Source organism: Podarcis bocagei (genome assembly GCF_964188305.1).
Source record: "Podarcis bocagei genome assembly, chromosome: 13".
NCBI lineage: Eukaryota > Metazoa > Chordata > Lepidosauria > Squamata > Lacertidae > Podarcis > Podarcis bocagei.
The window spans coordinates 55,012,019-55,034,009 of NC_138138.1; the positions used below are offsets into that span (position 1 = coordinate 55,012,019).

Below are 21,991 nucleotides of genomic sequence, written 5' to 3' on the forward strand. Positions count from 1 at the left end.
GCGCGAATCATTCCCCATGCCGAAACCGATCCCCGCGGGATTCTGCGCTGCGCTGGGAGAAGCGGCGTCCTCTCCCCCGCCTCCCCTTTTCCAACCGTACCAATTCTCCCCGGTGGATTCTACCAGGTCTTTAATTAAATAAAACTGGAGTTTTTTGTTTATCATTCACAATGTGGCAATTAGAGGCAGGAACGTGTAATTAGTACCAAATTGCGTCTGGGAGAATCCAAAAGGCCCAGAGAGAAAGGGGGGGCGGTGCTGGGAGCGCATGCCAGAACCCGACGCCATCAGAACAGCCGACGGACAGACGCTTCGACGCAGGGTAAGTCGAGGCAGCTGCTGCGGCGCAGAACCTTGACGATGGCCTTCTCCAGACTTGGTGCTGTTGCAGGAATTTATGTATAGGTTGGGGGGGGTTGCCCCTCCAGCAGATATCATGCACATGCAGCCCACTACCAAAACCAGCACAATCGCTTTTGTGACTTTTGTGATTTGTCCCCACAAAACACCCCATCACAGTTTCTTCCTCTCTATTCAAAGGGCCTTTGCTGCACGATACCAAATGTAAGAATTCACTGATAAGTGTATCTATGTACTGGCTCACTGGGAAAACTTCAGAAATTCATATAGACAGGTGAGCTCAGCTCCTCAGCAGCCCCTCTGCCTGAGTGATAATCCCTGGCCTCCTGATACCTGGGTGCCAGACAGGTAGCCATTCCAGAAAGAACAAACCCAGATGAAGACAGAAGGGTGTGATGAACTTGGCTGGGAAAAAGGGAAATGTAAATATCTTTTTTGTTCCACTTGATGGGTGTTTGGTGGAGGGCAAGGGGAACCATGGGGCAGGGTCCAGGATGCTCAGATTCCTGCCACCAGACCTCCCCTTTCATGATGTATGAGTGATGTAGTTTGGGGAGGGGGGGTAACATGAGGATTAGCAGCTAATAAAAGTTTGGGGGCTCTTTTGTTCGGGGCTTCCATCTTGTTCCACCTGGTGGCAGGTGGGAGTCCTGTCGCAACAGTCTTCAATCAATACCAAGCCTACTGGTTGCTGTTTTGCTCTGGTATTCCTGACTGGTGTCCTTGCTTTTAGTCCAAGGGAGCCCTCAGATTTCTCCGTTAACAGTTCCCTGCAGGTGGCCTGGACTACAACTCCCATGAGCCCCTGGGAGGCTGATGAGAGCACAGCGGGTGTGCGGCGCAAGGAAATGTTGAGAATTGCATTCCCTGCGTATCTAGAGAGTGCTGCCTTGCGGTGCTTTGATGGAGGGGTCGGGGTGGCCAGAGGGAGGAATGGGTCGGCTCCCAGTGGAGACTTGGTGTGGAGTGACCCAGGGCAGAAGGCCACTGCCAAATTTACGTATAAGCTAAACAAGCTATAGCTTAGGTCCCCACTCTCTTGGCGCCCCCCAAAAAATGTAAAGGGGGGAGAAAAAACCCTGGATGTACATTTCCAAAATATAAGATAAAAAACAAATAAAATAAAACCTACCTACAGCAACAGTGTTTTGTGTTGTGTAGACTCCTAGGATGCAAGTTGTGGGTCCCGCCTACTAGCCTGCTCCCTAAAATATCACGGGTTTGTTCCTTTCTATATATAGGGTGCCTACATTCTGCATGGACTGATTGCAGGGCAACATGGGCAAATGGCTTGAGATACCTATTAGGTCCATAGATTTTTGAATTCTGGTGCTGGAGGAGACTCTTGAGAGTCCCACAGACTGCAAGAAGATCCAACCTCTCCATTCTGAAGGAAATCAGCCCTGAGTGCTCACTGGAAGGACAGATCCTGAAGCTGAGGCTCCAAGACTTTGGCCATCTCATGAGAAGAGAAGACTCCTTGGAAAAGACCCTGATGTTGGGAAAGATGGAGGGCACAAGGAGAAGGAGGGGACGACAGAGGACGAGATGGTGGGACAGTGTTCTCGAAGGGACCAGCATGAGTTTGACCAAACTGCAGGAGGCAGTGGAAGACAGGAGTGCCTGGCGTGCTCTGGTCCAGGGGGTCACGAAGAGGCGGACACGACTAAACAACTAAACAACAACAAGATCGATAAATTACCATACAGTGGACGCTCGTTTAAGGCTTGGAAAACTAATTGGTAGCCAGTGCAATTGGACCAGGATGGGTGAAATATGCTCAAACTGTCTTTTTCCGGTGAGCAACTTGGCTGCTAAGTTCTGCACTAACTGTAGTTTCCAAAGGCAGCCCTATGTAGAACGCATTGCAGTCATATAACTTTGAGGTTACCAAACATAGACAACAGTAGTTAGGCTATCCTCCACCGGGGCCGGGGCCTTCTCAGTGGTGGCTCCGACCTGGTGGAATGCTCTGTCCCATGAGACCAGGGCCCTGCAGGATTACAGAGCTATTCCACCTGGCTTTTAATTTGAATTCAGCCTGATCTTTTATTTTCCCTTCTCTTCCCTCCCCCTCCCCTTTTTATGAAGATCACCCACTCTGAGACCCCACAGCTAATTCTCCCCTGGTCTCCTCGCTGGCCCAAGTAGGACCAATTCAGCCAGATAGCCCTGGGGATTATCTAACATTCATTAGATGGATTTCCCCTAAATTGATTTCTGAACTTTGAATTTTATTGTTATTCATGTTTTTAGACTGTATTTTATGCTGCTTTTACAATTGTTTTAAATTTGTTGTTAGCCGCCCTGAGCCCGGTATTTGAACCAGGAAGGGTGGGGTATAAATAAATTATTATTATTATTATTATTATTATTATTATTATTATTATTATTATTATTATTCCTGTCCAGATAGGGGTGTAGCTGGGCCACTGGCCGAAGCTGATGGGAGGCACTGGGTCTGGAAACTGAGCCTGATGAGGAACGGTTGACGTAACTGGGTATGTTTAGCCTGGAAAAGAGGAGACTGAGAGGAGATAGGTAAAGGTAAAGGTAAAGGTAAAGGTAAAGGGACCCCTGACCATTAGGTCCAGTTGTGGCCGACTCTGGGCTTCACCCCGTCGCAGGGATTCGAACCACCAACCTTCTGATCGGCAAGTCCTAGGCTCTGTGGTTTAACCCACAGCGCCACCTGTGTCCCCTGCCCCCCCCAATAGGGGGTGTCTTAAAGGCGGAAAAATATGCTATGTGGGCTATAACTGGATCAAGAGACTTTTCTTCAAGTTCTCAAAGCTCCTAACCTAGCTCAACGTTGTCATCTGAGCTAGCCAGAATAATAATAATAATAATAATTTATTTGTACCCCCCCATCTGGCTGGGTTTCCCAGCCACCCCAGAAGCGAGAATCAATCACAGCCTGTCCAATGTTTGAAAAAATAAGACTTTACAGCCACCTGGTCCCAAAAATGGCGACTGTAACCTTGGTTTTAGGAGCCATTTGGCGCCTAGATTGTACACCTAAGTTTCTAACACTGGTTTTGAGGTTCCTGTGTATTGTGGTGGGCCTCTGTGCGGTGGGTGCTGGTGGCCCTGTCCTTCAGTGGCTCCCCTCCTGCTCTGGTACCGCTCTGGCGGGAAGGTAAACGGCATTTCCGTGCGCTGCTCTAGTTTGTGTTCGAATCCTGCTTGCGGGTTCCCTCCCCAGGCCACTGGACTAGAAGGCATCCCTTTGGGGCTAATCCTACTGGTTAGATGCTCCAAACCAAACCCATTCGGAAGCCGGGAGGGCTTCTGTAATTCCAGGATGTCCTGCTCCAAGCAGGACAGTTGAGCAGAATGGCGTCGTGTGTGGTGCATATACTGTATTTTTCGCTCTATAACACGCACCAGACCATAACACGCACATAGTTTTTAGAGGAGGAAAACAAGGAAAAAAATATTCTAAACGAAATAGTGGATATATGATTTTTGTGGTTCATGCTGTGGCCACAGACATGTGATCTGACAGTGAGTTTGGAGTAGCCCAATGCAAAAATCCTGAGGATCCATGTGGATCCATGCTTTGTAACCACGGATGAGGGAAGGAAGGGGAACCATGGATCCTCTGCTCACGACTGCAGCAGATCCCCCCCGCCACCCGCAGGCATTCCCTCCATAACACGCACAGACATTTCCCCTTACTTTCTAGGAGGAAAAAAGTGAGTGTTATGGTGCAAAAAATACGGTATTTAAAGGTAAAGGGACCCCTGACCATTAGGTCCAGTCGTGGATGACTCTGAGGTTGCGGCGCTCATCTCGCTTTACTGGCTGAGGGAGCCGGCGTACAGCTTCCGGGTCATGTGGCCACCATGACTAAGCCGCTTCTGGCGAACCAGAGCAGCGCACGGAAACGCCGGTTACCTTCCTGCCAGAGCGGTACCTATTTATCTACTTGCACTTTGACGTGTTTTCGAACTGCTGGGTTGGCAGGAGCAGGGACCGAGCAACGGGAGCTCACCCCGTCGCGGGGATTCGAACCGCCGACCTTCTGATCAGCAAGTCCTAGGCTCTGTGGTTTAACCCACAGCACCAAAATATCTCACCATATATCTCATGGCTGTCACAAGGAAGATGGAGGAAGCTTGTTTTCTCCTCCTCTGTAGGGCAAGACCCGAGTCGATTGGAATGACAAGCAAGGAGATTCTGACCGAACAGGACTTTCTGGCAGTAATGGAGCGGTCTCCCTTGGGTTCTCCTTTGCTAGAGGCTTTTAAACAGATGTCGGGTGGCCATCTGTCACGGATGCTTTCTCTGGGATTCCTGAATTGCCGGGGGTTGGACTAGATGACCCCTGGGAACATCCCCATTCTAGAATTCTACAATTCACTTATTGGTTTTGGCTGATTTCCTTCAGAATGGAGAGGTTGGATCTTCTTGCAGTCCGTGGGACTCTCCAGAGTCTCCTCTAGCACCAGAATTCAAAAATCTATGGACCTAATAGGTATCTCAAGCCATTTGCCCATGTTGCCCTGCAATCAGTCCATGCAGAATGTAGGCACCCTATATATAGAAAGGAACAAACCCGTGATATTTTAGGGAGCAGGCTAGTAGGCGGGACCCACAACTTGCATCCTAGGAGTCTACACAACACAAAACACTTGCTGTAGGTAGGTTTTATTTTATTTGTTTTTTATCTTATATTTTGGAAATGTGCATCCAGGGTTTTTTCTCCCCCCTTTACATTTTTTGGGGGCCCCCAAGAGAGTGGGGACCTAAGCTATAGCTTGTTTAGCTTATACGTAAATTTGGCAGTGGCCTTCTGCCCTGGGTCACCCCACACCAAGCCTCCACTGGGAGCTGACCCATTCCTCCCTCTGGCCACCCTGACCCCTCCATCAAAGCACCGCAAGGCAGCACTCTCCAGATACGCGTGGAAACAAAGGCATCATCGGTGGATTCAAACGATCCCCCCTCCCCGCGAAAAAACACGAGACACTTCATCCCCACCGCACAACCAGCATGATTATGAAGAATAATAGGGGAAATACTAACCTTTCTGTGCTTCAAAAGCACTATATAAATGCTAATTATTACTAATTATTATTATTCGCCTTTTAGAGCCCCCGACTTCCCGACCACCTCGCCTTTGCCAGAGGCACCTTGGTCCAACCAGCTCCCTTCCCGTGAGAAAGCCTCCAGTCCTTGATGAGAGGCAGTGTGGCATAGTGGTTAGAGCACTGGACTGGGGCATGGGGCAGAGCAGGGTTGAAGTGCCCCTACTTCAACGTGGCCTAGGACCCACGTACCTACAGGACTGCCTCTCCTGGTACGCCCCGCAGAGAGGTCCACAAATGACAACACCTTGGAAGTCCCAAGGTGGTTAGATTGGTCTCAACTAGGGCCAGGGCCTTTTCAGCACTGGCCCCGACTTGGTGGAACGCTCTGTCCCAAGAGACCAGGGCCCTGCGGGACTTGACATCTTTCCGCAGGGCCTGCAAGACGGAGCTGTTCCGCCTGGCCTTTGGTTTGGACTCAGTCTGACCCTTATATTTCCCTCCCCTTATGGTCTTGATCTGTGGGCAGCTTTTAAAACGAGGCTGCATTTTAAATTGCATTTTAACCTGTATTTTAAATTGGTTTCCCCCCCCCCCCATTAAGTTTTCACTGTAATTTTACTGGTGTTAGCCACCCTGAGCCCAGCTCTGGCTGGGGAGGGCGGAGTATAAATAAATTTGCTGTTGTTGTTCTTAGCCTAGTCTACCTCACAGGGTAGCAGAGACATCACCTTGCCAACAAAGGTACGTATAGTTAAAGCTCTGGTTTTCCCAGTAGTGGTGTATGGAAGTGAAAGCTGGACCATAAAGAAGGCTGATTGCCGAAGAATGGATGCTTTTGAATTCTGGTGCTGGAGGAGACTCTTGAGAGTCCCATGGACTGCAAGAAGATCCAACCTCTCCATTCTGAAGGAAATCAGCCCTGAGTGCTCACTGGAAGGACAGATCCTGAAGCTGAGGCTCCAAGACTTTGGCCACCTCATGAGAAGAGAAGACTCCCTGGAAAAGACCCTGATGTTGGGAAAGATGGAGGGCACAAGGAGAAGGGGGCGACGGAGGACGAGATGGTGGGACAGTGTTCTCGAAGCTACCAGCATGAGTTTGACCAAACTGCGGGAGGCAGTGGAAGACAGGAGAGCCTGGCGTGCTCTGGTCCAGGGGGTCACGAAGAGGCGGACACGACTAAACAACTACAACAACCTCACAGGGCCGTTGTAATGAGGGAGGGGACAACTCTGTCTACATTGCCTTGAGATCCATGGAGGGGAAAGGTGGGATATAAATGCAACACATACATAATTGTAATAATATATTTCTTACATGCGTTAGCCAAATCCCAGTCTGATGCCCCTCAGCTGTTTTCAACTACACCACCCAGCCAGTATAATCATCGAGCTGATGGAAGCTTGGCTGCGCTGACGCGGTTGAGATAGAGGCCCATTTTTATTTTATTTCTTTATTAAATTTCTCTTCTCGCCCTCCCTCCCTCCCAAAGGAGCCCAGGGCAATGATGTACCTATTCATCTATTTAGGCAAATTCGCATCCCGCTTAAACGTAGCTGTCTCTGGAAAAAACTCAGGGCAATGAAAATAAAAACGAGCTAAAACCAGAATTCAACTGAAAAGCTTGCTGGATTTTATTTTTTAAAAAGAATTCACTGAGTACCGGAGGTTCAACTGTCTGAACGCTCTCTGCCTCTGTGGACTGAGGCAGAAATGTTCCAGAGCCCCAGTGGCCGGAAACCACAAGAGGGGAGAGCGGGTATTGTGTTCAAATCCTGCTGGCGGGTTTCCTACGATGGGCACCCGGTTGGCCACTGTGAGAACAGAATGCTGGACTAAGATAAGCCTGATCCGTTAGGCTCTGCTTACGATCTTAATTTCTAGAGAAGCGTGCCGGTAACAGTCCCCCAAATGACCACAAGATATTAAGCCATCAGTTTTCGGAGAATGGACCCCACGGGACACCGTATCACGTGAAGTCGAAACGAAGGTTCCCACTTCTGATCTCCGGACACGACTTTTTAAGCAGGAGGGGAACCGCTAAAGGACAGGGCCACCAACACCCGCCCCACAGAGGCCCACCACAATACACAGGAACCTCAAAACCAGTGTTAGAAACTCATATGTATAATCTAGGCGCCAAATGGCTACTAAAACGAGGTTACAGTCGCCATTTTTGGGGTAAGGCTGCTGTAAAGTCTTATTTTTTCAAAAGATGGACTGGCTGTGATTGATTCTCGCTTCTGGGGTGGTTGGGAAACCCAGCCAGATGTGGGGGGTACAAGTTATTTTATTATTATTATTATTATTATTATTATTATATTATTATTATTATTATTATTCTGGCTACCTCAGACGACAACGTTGAGCTAGGTTAGAGTTGGCCATGACTGGACCTAACGGTCAGGGGTCCCTTTACCTTTACTATTTTGGGGGGCAACAGCCAATTGCCAGTCCACCCTCGACACAATCTGTGTATATCTATCCGGCCTCTAATTTTTGACATTCATTTTTAGAGGGGGGAAAACATCATCTTATACACGGAAAAATACGGTTAATATCGGCCCGTCCCTGCCTCTTTTTCTTAAGGGTGAGGGCACATTCTCAGGCTGTGCAGAAAAAGCGTTTTGGCTCCGGAAATTCGTTCCAATTGTGCAGAGAAAATATAGCTGATGGAATTCTACAGGACGGGGGTACGAGTGTGCGGAAACAGTCCAGATCCAAGGATCCGCAAGATGGTGGAGACGTCAGGATGGGCGCCCGGGCATCTTCACCTGGTCGCAGGTGGCCAATAAAGGTAAAGGTAAAGGGACCCCTGACCATTAGGTCCAGTCGCAGACGACTCTGGGGTTGCGGCGCTCATCTCGCTTTATTGGCCGAGGGAGCCTGCGTACAGCTTCCGGGTTATGTGGCCAGCAGGACTAAGCTGCTTCTGGCGAAGCAGAGCAGCGCACGGAAACGCCATTTACCTTCCCACTGGAGCGGTACCTGTTGATCTACTTGCACTTTGTGGTGCTTTCGAACTGCTAGGTTGGCAGGAGCAGGGACCGAGCAACAGGAGCTCACCCCGTCGCGGGGATTCGAACCGCCAACCTTCTGATTGGCAAGTCCTAGGCTCTGTGGTTTAACCCACAGCGCCACCCGCGTCCCTATAGCCAGGTGCAAAAGGTGCCTGGCGCCTGGCTAATTTCGAACACTGCTCAGAAGAGCCCCGGCAGATCAGGCCAATGGCCAGCATCCTATTCTCAACCAGATGCCCGTGGTGGGAAACTCACACGCAGGATTCGAACACAAGACCCGATCTCCCCTCCTGCGGTTTCCAGGAGGGAATTCAGAAGCATTGCTGCCTCCAACCGTGGAGGCAGAGGAGAGCCATTGTGGCTAGGAATAATAATAATAATAATAATAATAATAATAATAATAATAATAATAATAATAATAATAATAATAATAATTTATTATCATTTCTACCCCGCCCATCTGGTTGGGTTTCCCTAGCCCCTCTGGGCAGCTTTCAACAGAACATTAAAAGCACATCAAACATTAAAAACGTCCCTAAACAGGGCTGCCTTCAGATGTCTTCTAAAAGTCAGGTAGTTGTTTTTCTCTTTGACATCTGGTGGGAGGGCGTTCCACAGGGCGGGCGCCACCACCGAGAAGGCCCTCTGCCTGGTTCCCTGTAACTTGGCTTCTCACAGGGAGGGATTCGCCAGAAGGCCCTTGGTGCTGGACCTCAGTGTCCGGGCTGGACAATGGGGGTGGAGCCATCAATAGCCCTCTCCTCCTCCATGAATTTGTCCTGCCTTCTTTTAAAGCCATCAAGGTTCGCGGTCAACACTGACTCTTGTGGCAGGGAGTTCCGCAGTTCGAAGTCTTGCCATGGACTGCCTGGATGCCATTGAATGGTAGGAGGCACCAGCCAGGGAACCCTCTAGGGAAGAAGACTCGGAGCCCGGCAGGTAGCAGACCCTTCAAGTATCCCAATTTTCCAGGGACAGTCCCGGATTGACAGAAGCCGTCCCAGTTTCTGAACTGATCCCAGAACCTCCCCCTGTTCCTTGTTGTTGTTGTTGTTGTTGAGTCGTGTCCGCCTCTTCGTGACCCCCTGGACCAGAGCACACCAGGCACTCCTGTCTTCCACTGCCTCCCGCAGTTGGGTCAAACTCATGCTGGTCGCTTCGAGAACACTGTCCCACCATCTCCTCCTCCGCCGTCCCCTTCTCCTTGTGCCCTCCATCTTTCCCAGCATCAGGGTCTTTTCCAGGGAGTCTTCTCTTCTCATGAGGTGACCAAAGTCTTGGAGCCTTAGCTTCAGGATCTGTCCTTCCAGTGAGCACTCAGGGCTGATTTCCTTCAGAATGGAGAGGTTTGATCTTCTTGCAGTCCATGGGACTCTCCAGAGTCTCCTCCAGCCCCAGAATTCAAAAGCACCCATTCTTCGGCGATCAGGATGTTCCTATTCTCAGCGGAGAGGGTATGGGGTTATGGGACCCCCAAGCCAAGGAGATACAGTGAGAGGGATACCAAGTAGCCTGACATCTGGCTGGTTGACAGGGGATCAAATACTTATTTCACTCATTATAATGCACGCCAATTTCTGACTTTTGTCTTCTGGGTTTCCGTGGGTTTTTCCTGTTGTTATTCTGTCTCTCACAGCTACGATAAACCTGCCATTAAAATTATGGGCTGGTCATTTCTTCATCAGAGGGTGAACGGGGAAATTTAGCAGGGGATCAAATACTTTAACGTTTTATTACGTTTTTATGTATGTTAGAAGCTGCCCGTTATTAAATAGGAGATCCTATTTGATTTTTCAAATATAAATTTATATTAAAAAGATGAAATATACAACACAAAACCAAATACATATACATACAGAGAGATTTTTCTGAATCTCGAGACTTCATCCCCTCCATGGCTCCTATTGACAACGTTTTCAACCGCATATTATTTCATAATCTATATTTTGAATCTATCCATATGATCCATAGTACTTGTTACATGACAAGTGAGGTTAAAATCCTGCCAATCTTTTCATCTGCTCATAGTGGTCTCCTAAATAAATTAAGAATTTCCCCCATTCTTTTTGTTAAGGAAATGACAAGGGGGGAAACACATCTTTATAGTTGTTACATGTTGCAAATATTATGCCTGAACGTATCCTTCTGACTTGACAGCGCAGGGAAGAAATCTAGCTTTATAAATTCGTAGAAAATCCATACTTGAACTGACTCTCCTCAATCCGAGACCATTTTAACCCTGAAAGAAAGGTGAATTTGGGCTCCACCTCCCTCCATGAACCAAGAAGCAGGAACAGGGCATCCCACCATAATTCCCCAAGCGTGAGAGGGCATTCATGGCCCCCCACCCAGGGAGTGACCAGGGGGGCAATGCTAGATATCCCCAGAGGCATTTGAGAAAGTCAGGTGTTCTGAAAGCCCATCTCCAGACAAGTCCTGAGGGCAAGGAGATGTCAAGAGTTTGATTGTTCTTTGGGTGATGGGGACTTAAGAGGCGTTGGGAAAGGTTTCTGATAAAGTGACCTAATGTTGAATTTGCGCAACACTTGTGTAAAGGTAAAGGTAAAGGGACCCCTGACCTTTAGGTCCAGTCATGGTCGACTCTGGGGTTGCGGCGCTCATCTCGCTTTATTGGCCGAGGGAGCCGGCGTACAGCTTCCGGGTCATGTGGCCAGCATGAGTAAGCCGCTTCTGGTGAACCAGAGCAGCGCACGAAAACGCCGTTTCCCTTCCCGCCAGAGTGGTACCTATTGATCTACTTTCACTTTGATGTGCTTTTGAACTGCTAGGTTGGCAGGAGCAAGGACAGAGCAACAGGAGTTCACCCCATTGCGGGGATTAGAACTGCCGACCCTCCGTTCTGCAAGCCCTAGGCTCTGTGGTTTAGACCATGGGTACTTCCGGGTTTCGGCAGGTCTGTAACCCGAAAAAACGCAACCTGAAGTGGCTGTAACGCGAGGTATGACTTATTTGGAGCCAAAGAGCGGTCAGTAGATCACAATCTTTATTGTTGCACAACAGGTCCTCACAGGAGTAAGAACCCCGAGCAGGGGGTGATCTCTGTTAAAACTTCCCTCTTTTCCCCAGAATACACTTGGAGAGGCATCACTGATACATCATCACTACATCACTAGCATGTCACAAATGGGGAGGGGTATACAAGGGTCTAGGGATGCAGGTGGCGCTGTGGGTTAAACCACAGAGCCTAGGACTTGCCGATCAGAAGGTTGGCGGTTCGAATCCCTGCGACGGGGTGAGCTCCCATTGCTCGGTCCTTGCTCCTGCCAACCTAGCAGTTCAAAAGCACCTCAAAGTGCAAGTAGATAAATAGGTACCGCTCCAGTGGGAAGGTAAATGGCATTTCCGTGCGCTGCTCTGCTTCGCCAGAAGCAGCTTAGTCCTGCTGGCCACATGACCCGGAAGCTGTACGCCGGCTCCCTTGGCCAATAAAGCGAGATGAGCGCCACAACCCCAGAGTCAGCCACGACTGGACCTAATGGTCAGGGGTCCCTTTACCTTTATACAAGGGTCTAAACCAAGAGTCAGCAAAGTTTTTCAGCAGGGGGGCTGGTCCAGTGTCCCTCAGACCTTGTGAGGGGCCGGACTATATTTTGAAAAAAAATATGAATGAATTCCTATGCCCCACAAATAACCCAGAGATTCATTTTAAATAAAATGACACATTCTACTCATGTAAAACACACTGATTCCCGGACCGTCCGTGGGCTGGATTGAGAAGGCGATTGGGCTGCATCTGGCCGCTGGGCCTTAGTTGGCCTACCCATGGTCTAGGCTCTGTGGTTTAACCCACAGCGCCACCCGCATCCCATAATCATCAGACAAATGAACAAATACATATTTAAAAATTGTAGGGACACCCCCACCCCCCACAGTATCTAAGACATTCTTTGTTGAGATGGAAAGACGAAACAGTCTCGACCAGGGAAGAATGGCAAACCAAGTTGACGGACTATGCTGAAATGGCAAAATTAACTGGAAAACTCAGGAACCAAGTGGACAACAACTTTAAAAAGGAATGGGGGGAATTTATAATTTACTTAGGAGATCATTGGAAGCAGATGAAAAAACTGGCGGGATTTTAAACTCACTTGCAAGGTAACAAAGACTATGGATAACTCAGATGGATAAAAAATGTGGATAATGGGTTGATACACAGGTGTAAATATTGACAGGAGCAGCCATGGAAGGGATAGTGGGAAGTCCAGAGATTCAGAGGTATATCTTTACATGAAGTTGTGCTTGTATTTGTTATAAATTTGTATGTGTAAAACCGAATAAAAATATTTTTTTAAAAAAATAAGACATTTTTGGTCAACCTGCTGTCCTTCGTCCAACCAGGGATGATTTTCATTTATCCAGTCTTAAACTCCACATCCAATTGCATTTATTTTTTTTAAGGCACCATGGTAATCCGCCAACATTTAAGCGCAAATTTCTCCTAACTTGCACACGCGGTCATGTGTATATTTTGCCCAATATACACATTTTTGCAAAGACATACTGTAGGTCCTTTTCACCGATGCATACATTTGTGCCATTGCTTTACCCTAATATATAGGAATGCAACTTTGGGTGAAGGAAGCATACCCTGCAAAAACCGGACGGCGTCAAATTAGCGAAGGGTGGCCGGGTTTCAGTTCCACCTCTCGTTCCCGGAAATCAGAATTGGATCGGGTTTGCCTTTAAATGCAAATGAAGTTGAGTTCCCCTCCCGCATTCCAACTCCTTGAGGCTGATGGGAATTGTAGTCCAAAACATTTTCTTGACCTGTAAAGATTGCATTGGTGGCCCAACTTTTTCTCCCAGGAACAACAACCTTGCGAGGTAGGGTAGGCTGAAGCCGCTGGGAGAGATCATCAGGGGGTTTGGACTGGGTGTCCATCAATATGCAGATGATACCCAGCTCTACCTCTCTTTCAAATCAGAACCAGTGAAGGCGGTGAAGGTCCTGTGTGAGTGCCTGGAGGCGGTTGGAGGATGGATGGCGGCAAACAGATTGAGGTTGAATCCTGACAAGACAGAAGTACTGTTCTTGGGGGACAGGAGGCGGGCAGGTGTGGAGGACTCCCTGGTCCTGAATGGGGTAACTGTGCCCCTGAAGGACCAGGTGCATAGCCTGGGAGTCATTTTGGACTCACAGCTGTCCATGGAGGCGCAGGTTAATTCTGTATCCAGGGCAGCTGTCTACCAACTCCACCTGGTACGCAGGCTGAGACCCTACCTGACCGCGGACTGTCTCGCCAGAGTGGTGCATGCTCTAGTTATCTCCCGCTTGGACTACTGCAATGCGCTCTACGTGGGGCTCCCTTTGAAGGTGACTCGGAAACTACAGCTAATCCAGAATGCGGCAGCCAGACTGGTGACTGGGAGCGGCCGCCGAGACCATATAACACCGGTCTTGAAAGACCTACATTGGCTCCCAGTACGTTTCCGAGCACAATTCAAAGTGCTGGTGTTGACCTTTAAAGCCCTAAACGGCCTTGGCCCAGTATACCTGAAGGAGCGTCTCCACCCCCATCGTTCTGCCCGGACGCTGAGGTCCAGCGCCGAGGGCCTTCTGGCGGTTCCCTCATTGCGAGAAGCAAAGCTACAGGGAACCAGGCAGAGGGCCTTCTCGGTAGTGGCGCCCGCCCTGTGGAACGCCCTCCCATCAGATGTCAAAGAGATAAATAAGTACCTGACATTCAGAAGACATCACTGTTCAGGGAAGTTTTTAATGTATGATATTTTAGTGTTTTTTTTGGTTTCTATGGAAGCCACCCAGAGTGGCTGGGAAAACGTAGCCAGATGGGCGGGGTACAAATAATAAATTATTATTATTATTATTATAGGCTGAAAGAGGCAGCGACCGGCCCCGCAAGGCCACCCAGTAAATTTCATGGCCAAGTGGGAGGGGGGATTTGAACCCAGGTCTCTCCCTCGTCCGACCACACTGAGCCTCTTTTGACAGAAGGATGCTTTCGGGCGTCCTTCACCCACCATTTCCCAACAAGAGATCCTTTCATTAGCAATTAACGTAAGGGGTCTACTCCATTGCAGCAGGTTCAGAGAAAGGCTGCTGCGGGTGTTCTGGGTTCAAGGGAACAGTCCAGCTGCCTCGAACGGCAGAGGCAGAGCACAGCCGTCCTGGCTATAATAATTTGTACCCCACCCATCTGGCTGGGTCTCCCCAGCCACTCTGGGCGACTTCCAACAAAAAGACAGTAACAACTTCCCTGAAGAGGGCTGCCTTCAGGTGTCTTCTAAAAGTCTGGTAGTTGTTCTTCTCTTTGACATCTGATGGGAGGGCGTTCCACAGGGCGGGCGCCACCACCAAGAAGGCCCTCTGCCTGGTTCCCTGTAGCTTTGCTTCTCGCAATGAGGGAACCGCCAGAAGGCCCTTGGCGCTGGACCTCAGCGTCCGGGTAGAATGATGGGAGTGGAGACACTCCTTCAGATATACTGGACCTTTGAGGCAGTTTAGGGCTTTAAAGGTCATAGAATCATAGAATCATAGAGTTGGAAGAGACCACAAGGGCCATCGAGTCCAACCCCCTGCCAAGCAGGAAACACCATCAGAACACTCCAACCCTTTGGCTAGTAGCCATCAATAGCCCTCTCCTTCTCTGTGAATTTGCCCAGCCCTCTTTCAAAGCCCAGTGGGCAAGGAGTTCCGCAGTTTAACTCTCTGCTGCGTGAAGAAGGACATCTTTTTCTCTCTCCCTAGCCCTCTACCCGCCTGAGATCCATCCTGAATCAAGACCCAGGCAACAGGCTGGACTTCCCATCACCGTGACGTCCAGCGCCACTTTTGGACCACAACTTCCATCAGCATCACTCCCTCCCTTGCCAAAACAGATGTTCTGGCTGGGGGGAGGGAGTTGTCGATGGGAGTTGTAGCGCAGAAGATCCAAAGGGCGCCTGGTCGGCCGAGGCTGCTTGGACGGAGCGTCCACTATTTACTGGAAAACAGGTTTGCGTGTGATCTGGAGCCAACGTTATTCTAGATCCGTTCTGGCAGGCGGGGAGGAAGAGAGAGAAAGCTGTTCCTGTATATGGGAGAACACGGGTCCTCTAGGATGGGTTGGTTACCTGGCCTCTGCTCTGCCTTCTGCCCAAAAAATATGTATCTCCCCAGCTCCCGGGCTGGATGGGGAGGGGGATTCACTGTGGCGCCTGGCTGTGTCTCGGTGCAGCTGGCAAGGGTGAAGGGAGGAGGGGGCACAGGGCCGGAAACGAGATCCTCAATAGAAAAGGCTGCACTGGACGTCGGCCAGGACAAGAAAGCCACCATCTCCCGGCTGGGCAGAGGGCCAGAGGCAGGCGGGTGGGGTGGACACTTGTCTCCCAGGCCTTGTCCCCTCGGCTCGGGGGGCCAACTGGCAGGGAGGGGGCTGATACGGGCAACTGCCTCCTCTACCCCGACACCCCAATTTTGCCGGCCGACTTTCGGAAAGAGGGAGATCCGACATCCAGGAACTGATTTAGGCCCGGACAACTCGGAGGGCTCTTCATCTCCGGGTTGCGGGTTCGAGGCCCGCGCTGGGGAAAAGATTCCTGGCGGGGTTAGAAACTCAGATATATAAGCTAATCGCCAAATGGCGCCTTAAAACCTAGGCTGTGGTCACCCCAACAGACTGTCTAGGCACCGTTTGTTTTGCAACGGAATCTATTGTTTTGTTATTCGGGGGTTTTTTGGCTGCTTTGTATTTGACAGAAACAGCCTCAAAGTGGTTTACAACACACGTCAAATAAAACCATCTGGAATAAAAGTCAAGATTGAAGGAAAATCTTTCTCTAAGTGACATTTTGCTCTCTTCATGTTTATTACCTACTTAATTTACAGAGCTGCCCCGCCAGTGCGATGTAGTCGTTAGTGTCGGACGAGGACTCTTACAGCCTCCTGGCCTACTTCTCAGGGTCGTTGTGGGAATTAACTGAAGAGGGCGGGTAAGCTCTAACCGCCCGCAAACAAGGAAGAGACGTGTTCCCGGCAAAGCCCGGCGAATCTGGACCTAAACTCGCCAGCCCAACAACGCTGATATCCTTTACATTTTAACCGCTGCGCACCTGCGCTCGTTCTGCGTGCCCATTTTACAGTTCCGATCCTCACCTTTCCACCCGTTGTTAACAGCGGCCCTCTCAGTTTTAGACGTGTGAAAACGAAGCAAAACAGGAGGAGGTCTCTGCGGTGGCTTGCAACTTGGCAAGGGGGCAGAGAGAGACGGTGGCCGGGGCACCCAGGCTGGGTGCTGTGAGGGTGCCAGGAAGACAAGCCATCTGCTTGGCATCCCACCTGGAGCCTGGCACTTGTCGACAAAGGAAGGGAGAAAAGGGATGCATGCAATTGTCCTGGGGGGGGGGGGCAGATTCGCATTTTAAAAGGGGCAGGAGGGAATTCCACTCTGGGAAGTGTGGAAGGGCCAGCAGCTCAGCTGATGGCGAACAGGGAAAGCGAGCGAGGAGATAAATATGGAGAGAGGAGTGTGTCAAATATTCTGCCGAAATCCTGCAGCAGGAGGGGAGAAGCGAGCGCCGGCCTCCTCCTTTCCCTCCTCCTCGCCTCTCCTCCTCTATGCCTTCCCCATTCCCTCCTTCCTGCGGTCACGGAGAGGAACAATCTTTTTTATTAATAATGGATGTCCCTTTAGGCCAGTTTTGCTGGATCTTTTATTTCCTCTTTTTCCCCTTCCCTCCTCCTTTCGGGGATCGGCCGGCCGTAAATCCACGGAAGGAGCCGCTTGCTGCCTGCCAGCCCCTCCCCCCAAGACACCCCCCCATGCTGCAAAGCACACTGCGGGGGGGAGAGAGAGGGAGGGACACGCGCGCAAGAGGAGGAAAGGGTTATTATTACGCGTAGGGGAGAGGAACGCGCGCCGAGCGTTTTGCACGGAGGAGGCGCACAGCCAGCCGCCCTGCGTTGATGGAAACCGAGGCCTGGATCTTGCCCACGTCTCCATCTGGCACCGGGGCACCCCTCTCGCCTCCCCCACTGCCCACCTACGGGTCTCTCCCATTGCTGGTCCCCCAGGTGTTGCTAAGGCAGCGATGCTGTAGCCCCGTGGCGGCCGCGCAAGGAGAGGGATGGCGACGCAGAGGAGCGCAAGAAGGGGGGCAGCTCAGGGGAGATTCCTTCCTTCCCTGCACCACCACCCTCCTTTTTCTCTCTCTCCCCCCCCCCCCACTCCACAACCCCACAATCTCCCGGCGTAAAGGCATGGGCCCGTTGCCGTGGCGGCAGTCACTACGGGTATCCGTGGCAACCAGAGCCGCCGCCGTTCTCCCCGCTTACTCATCCCTGCCTGAAATCCCTGCGGTGGGCTGGGTGGGACCCCCACTACCACGCGGGGGGGTGAGCCTGGATTCGGAGCCGGGGGGAAGGCCTCCTCTGCGCCCCGAAAACCCCGCAAATATCCATCTACCTGTCATGAGCTTACAGCTCTCTATGCCTGCCAGATTATTCTAAAGGAAACAAGGCATCAGCGAAAATGGGCAAGAGGGCCTCTGAGGAAGCGCAGAGGGCCTTCGTCTCTCGGCAAGCCGCCTGGAAGGGCTGCTCTGCCAGAGGGGCTCGCACCCCCAGACCTATTATCTTAGGCGTTAATAAAGGAGATTGCGACTGACCGTTAGGAAGAACTTTCCATTGGGGATAAGGCGCCCTCAAAATAATAATAATAATAATAATAATAATAATAATAATAATAATAATAATAATAATAATAATAAATTTTATTTATATCCCGCCCTCCCCAGCCGAAGCCGGGCTCAGGGCAGCTAACAACAATAAAATAGTACCACATTCTAAAATCATTTCATTATAAAATTAATTAATTCAACTCAAAATGTAGTGGACGCTCCTTCCTTGGGGAAACCCGCCTGGCAGGGATTCCTGAGCTGGGATTCCTGCCTCGCAGGGGGTCAGGCTAGATGGCCTTTGGGGGTCCCCCAACACGATGGGTTCGCGGCAAGCCTGCTGTCTTCCCCAAGAATCTGGCATCGTGGGTACCTCAGTCTACCCAGAGACTTCCTTGCCACCTTCTGTCCAACTCCACAAGCATTTCAGCTAGGTGGGGCCCTGTCTCTCGGACCCAGCATGCTCTGCGCTGACCCACCAGAACCCAGGAGTCCGGGCTCCCAATTCCACCTGCTGGTCCAGGACAGTGGCGTAGCGTGGGTTGTCAGCACCCGGGGCAAGGCAAGTAATTTGTGCCCCCTAACCCGTGGATTTGCGCCCCCTAACCCTAACCCCCAGATGTTGCGCCCGGTGCTGCCGGCCCCCCCTGCACCCCCCACGCTACGTCACTGGTCCAGGACAGCCCTGCCCAACCTGGTGCCCACGAAGTGCCCAGTTGCTGTCCAAAACGGTGACATCATTAGCAATAGTACTATTACATATAGTAATGTTTTCCTGAAGGATGGCTCTGTTGGGAGAGCATGGCACTCCTAATCTCAGGGTTGTGGGTTCGAATCCCACGTTGGGACAAAGACTCCTTCATCTGCAGCGGGTTGGACTAGATGACCTGCGGGGTCCCTTCCAACTCTACGGTTCTATGTACATGTGACAGAATATCCGTAAGTATATTCACAAATTCTTCATACTAACATCAGGAGAGGTCCAATTTGGGGAAGGCCGGGTTAGACCACAAGCTCCTCCTCAAAAAAAAACCAACCCCAAATATCTCTCTTGGTCCTGGACTCAGTGGCGTAGCGTGGGGGGTGCAGGGGGAGCCGGCCGCACCGGGCGCAACATCTGGGGGTTAGGGTTAGGGTGCGCAAATCCACGGGTTAGGGGGCGCAAATCCATGGGTTAGGGGGCGCAAATTACTTGCCTTGCCCCGGGTGCTGACAACCCACGCTACGCCACTGCCTGGACTCCACAGGCAAATACACACACACAAACACCCCTTACCCGTAATCTCCAGTCTATCCAGCAGAAAGAATGTAGCTCAGAGCTAGAGCACTTGCTTGGCATGTAGAAGGTTTAACCCCCAGCGGCATCTCTGGGAAGACTGGGTGAGGCCCGCTGCCTGAAACCTGCACACTAGGCCTTGGCTCGCAACAGTGAGGACTATAATCTTAGCGGAAAGGCCACAACTCCATGGCAGGACACCTGCTTGGCTTGCAGAAGGTTTGATCCCAAGTGACATCTCCAGGCAGGGAAACAAACGCGCCTGGAATCCCAGAGAGCCGCTGCTGCTGCTGCCAGCCCGTGCAAGCAGTATTGAGTTAGACAGCCTGACTCCCATGCTCAGACCTTCCGCCCAAACATGCATTTAGGGCAACACTTCTCGATTCGCTGGCACAGATTTGTCAGGCTGCAGTCCAGTTGCGCCCCCAATTCCAGCAACCGAAGGACATCAAAACAGCCTTGGTGGATCAGGGCAGGATCCCATCCAATCCAGCGCTCTGTCCTCACAGCGGCCAGCCCATAATAAGAAACCCGCAAGCAGGACTTGAACCCAAGACCCCTCGCCCACCCTGCAACTGGTCTTCAGAAGCATAATCGCTGCCTCCAGCTGGGGAAGGAGAGCCCAGCCAGGGGGGCACAACTGAGGTTTCTCCTCCTTAGTCAGATCCATCACCTCTGCCCCACACGGCCCCACAAATGAAGGAGTCCTGGGGAAGAGAAGGAGAAGCAGGGGAGGAGGGAGGAAAAGAAGGGAAGGAATATGAAATAAGAGGGAGGGAAGGGAGGGAGGGAGGGAGGGAGGGAAGGAAGGAAGGAAGGAAGGAAGGAAGGAAGGAAGGAAGGAAGGAAGGAAAAGAAGGGAAGGAATATGAAATAAGAGGGAGGGAAGGAAGGAAGGGAGGGAGGGAAGGAATATGAAATAAGGGAGGGAAGGGAGGGAGGGAGGGAGGGAGGGAGGGAGGGAGGGAGGGAGGGAGGGAGGGAAAGAAGGTAGGTGGGAAGGAAGGAAGGAAGGAAGGAAGGAAGGAAGGAAGGAAGGAAGGAAGGGAAGGAATATGAAATAAGAGGGAAGGAAGGAAAAGAAGAGAAGGAAAATGAAGAGAGAAGGAAGGAAGGAAGGGAGGGAAGGAAGGGAGGGAGGGAGGAAGGAAGGAAGGAAGGAAGGAAGGAAGGAAGGAAGGAAGGAAAAGAAGGGAAGGAATATGAAATAAGAGGGAGGGAAGGAAGGAAGGGAGGGAGGGAGGGAAAGAAGGAAGGAAGGAAGGTGAAATAAGAGGGAGGGAGGGAAAGAAAGAAAGAAGGAAGGAAGGAAGGAAGGAAGGAAGGAAGGAAGGAAGGAAGGAAGGAAGGAAGGAAAAGAAGGGAAGGAATATGAAATAAGAGGGAGGGAAGGGAGGGAGGGAGGGAAGGAAGGAAGGAAGGAAGGAAGGAAGGAAGGAAGATGAAATAGGGAGGGAGGGAAAGAAGGTAGGTAGGAAGGAAGGAAGGAAGGAAGGAAGGAAGGAAGGAAGGAAGGAAGGAAGGAAGGAATATGAAATAAGAGAGAGGGAGGAGGAAGGAAGGAAGGAAGGAAGGAAGGAAGGAAGGAAGGAAGGAAGGAATATGAAATAAGAGAGAGGGAAGGAAGGAAGGAAGGAAGGAAGGAAGGAAGGAAGGAAGGAAGGAAGGAAGGAATATGAAATAAGAGGGAGGGAGGGAAAGAAGGGAAGGAATATGAAGAGAGAAGGAAGGAAGGAAGGAAGGAAGGAAGGAAGGAAGGAAGGAAGGAAGGAAAAGAAGGGAAGGAATATGAAATAAGAGGGAGGGGAGGGGAGGGAGGGAGGGAGGGAAAGAAGGAAGGAAGGAAGGAAGGAAGGAAGGAAGGAAGGAAGGAAGGAAAAGAAGGGAAGGAATATGAAAGAGAGAGAAGGAAGGAAGGAAGGAAGGAAGGAAGGAAGGAAGGAAGGAAGGAAGGAAGGAAGATGAAATAAGAGGGAGGGAGGGAAAGAGGGAAGGAAGGAAGGAAAAGAAGGGAAGGAATATGACTCTTCCTCCAAGCCCATCATCTCAGGTGAGGTGTTTTGACACACACCTCCTCATTTTGATCCCACCTTTTTCTCCAAGGAGCTCAAGGCGCCCTCATTTAAACCCCACAACAACCCTGTGAGGCGGGTCGGGTCGAGAGGTCAGCATGGCAGAGCGGGGGCTTTGAACCCTGGTCTCTCCCAGATCCTAGGCAGGCACCTCTAACCACAGACCACACACCTGCCTGCCCACAAACACACACACACACTTCAGGGAAACGCTGTTGGGTCAGACCAACTTGGGGTGCTCTGGAAGCGGTTTAGGCAAATTCTTGAAGCTGTCGAAGGCCATGATGCCAGGTAGGGAGACTTGCTGTACAATCTTAGAGTCGGAAGGGACCCTGAGGGTCATCTAGCCCAACCCCCTGCAATACAGGAATATTTTTGCCCAACGCGGCTCCCGAACCCACAACCTTGAGGTCGAGAGTCTCACGCTTTGTTGCCTGAGCTATCCCGTGTCCTGCTTTTGAGGTTTCCCACTGGGGCCTATGGTTGGCCTCTGGGAGAACAGAATGCTGGCCTGGCCGGGCCACAAGCCTCTCCTGAAGTTTTCGCAGTTAGCCAGCGGAACTCGCTGCCACAAGGAAGGAGATTCCGACTCAA

The 21,991-nt window shown here is 50.8% G+C and overlaps 1 protein-coding gene across 1 annotated transcript in view; it reads right to left on the reverse strand.

Moving 5' to 3' along the window:
- Positions 1-3,046: 3,046 nt before the first annotated feature.
- Positions 3,047-21,991, reverse strand: part of LOC308572249 (thialysine N-epsilon-acetyltransferase-like) — a 185,096-nt gene continuing 166,151 nt past the window's right edge. Inside the window, exon 7 of the transcript XR_014001652.1 lies at positions 3,047-3,061. The gene's annotated coding sequence lies outside the window, so the exon portion shown is untranslated. The remainder of the gene's footprint in view (positions 3,062-21,991) is intronic.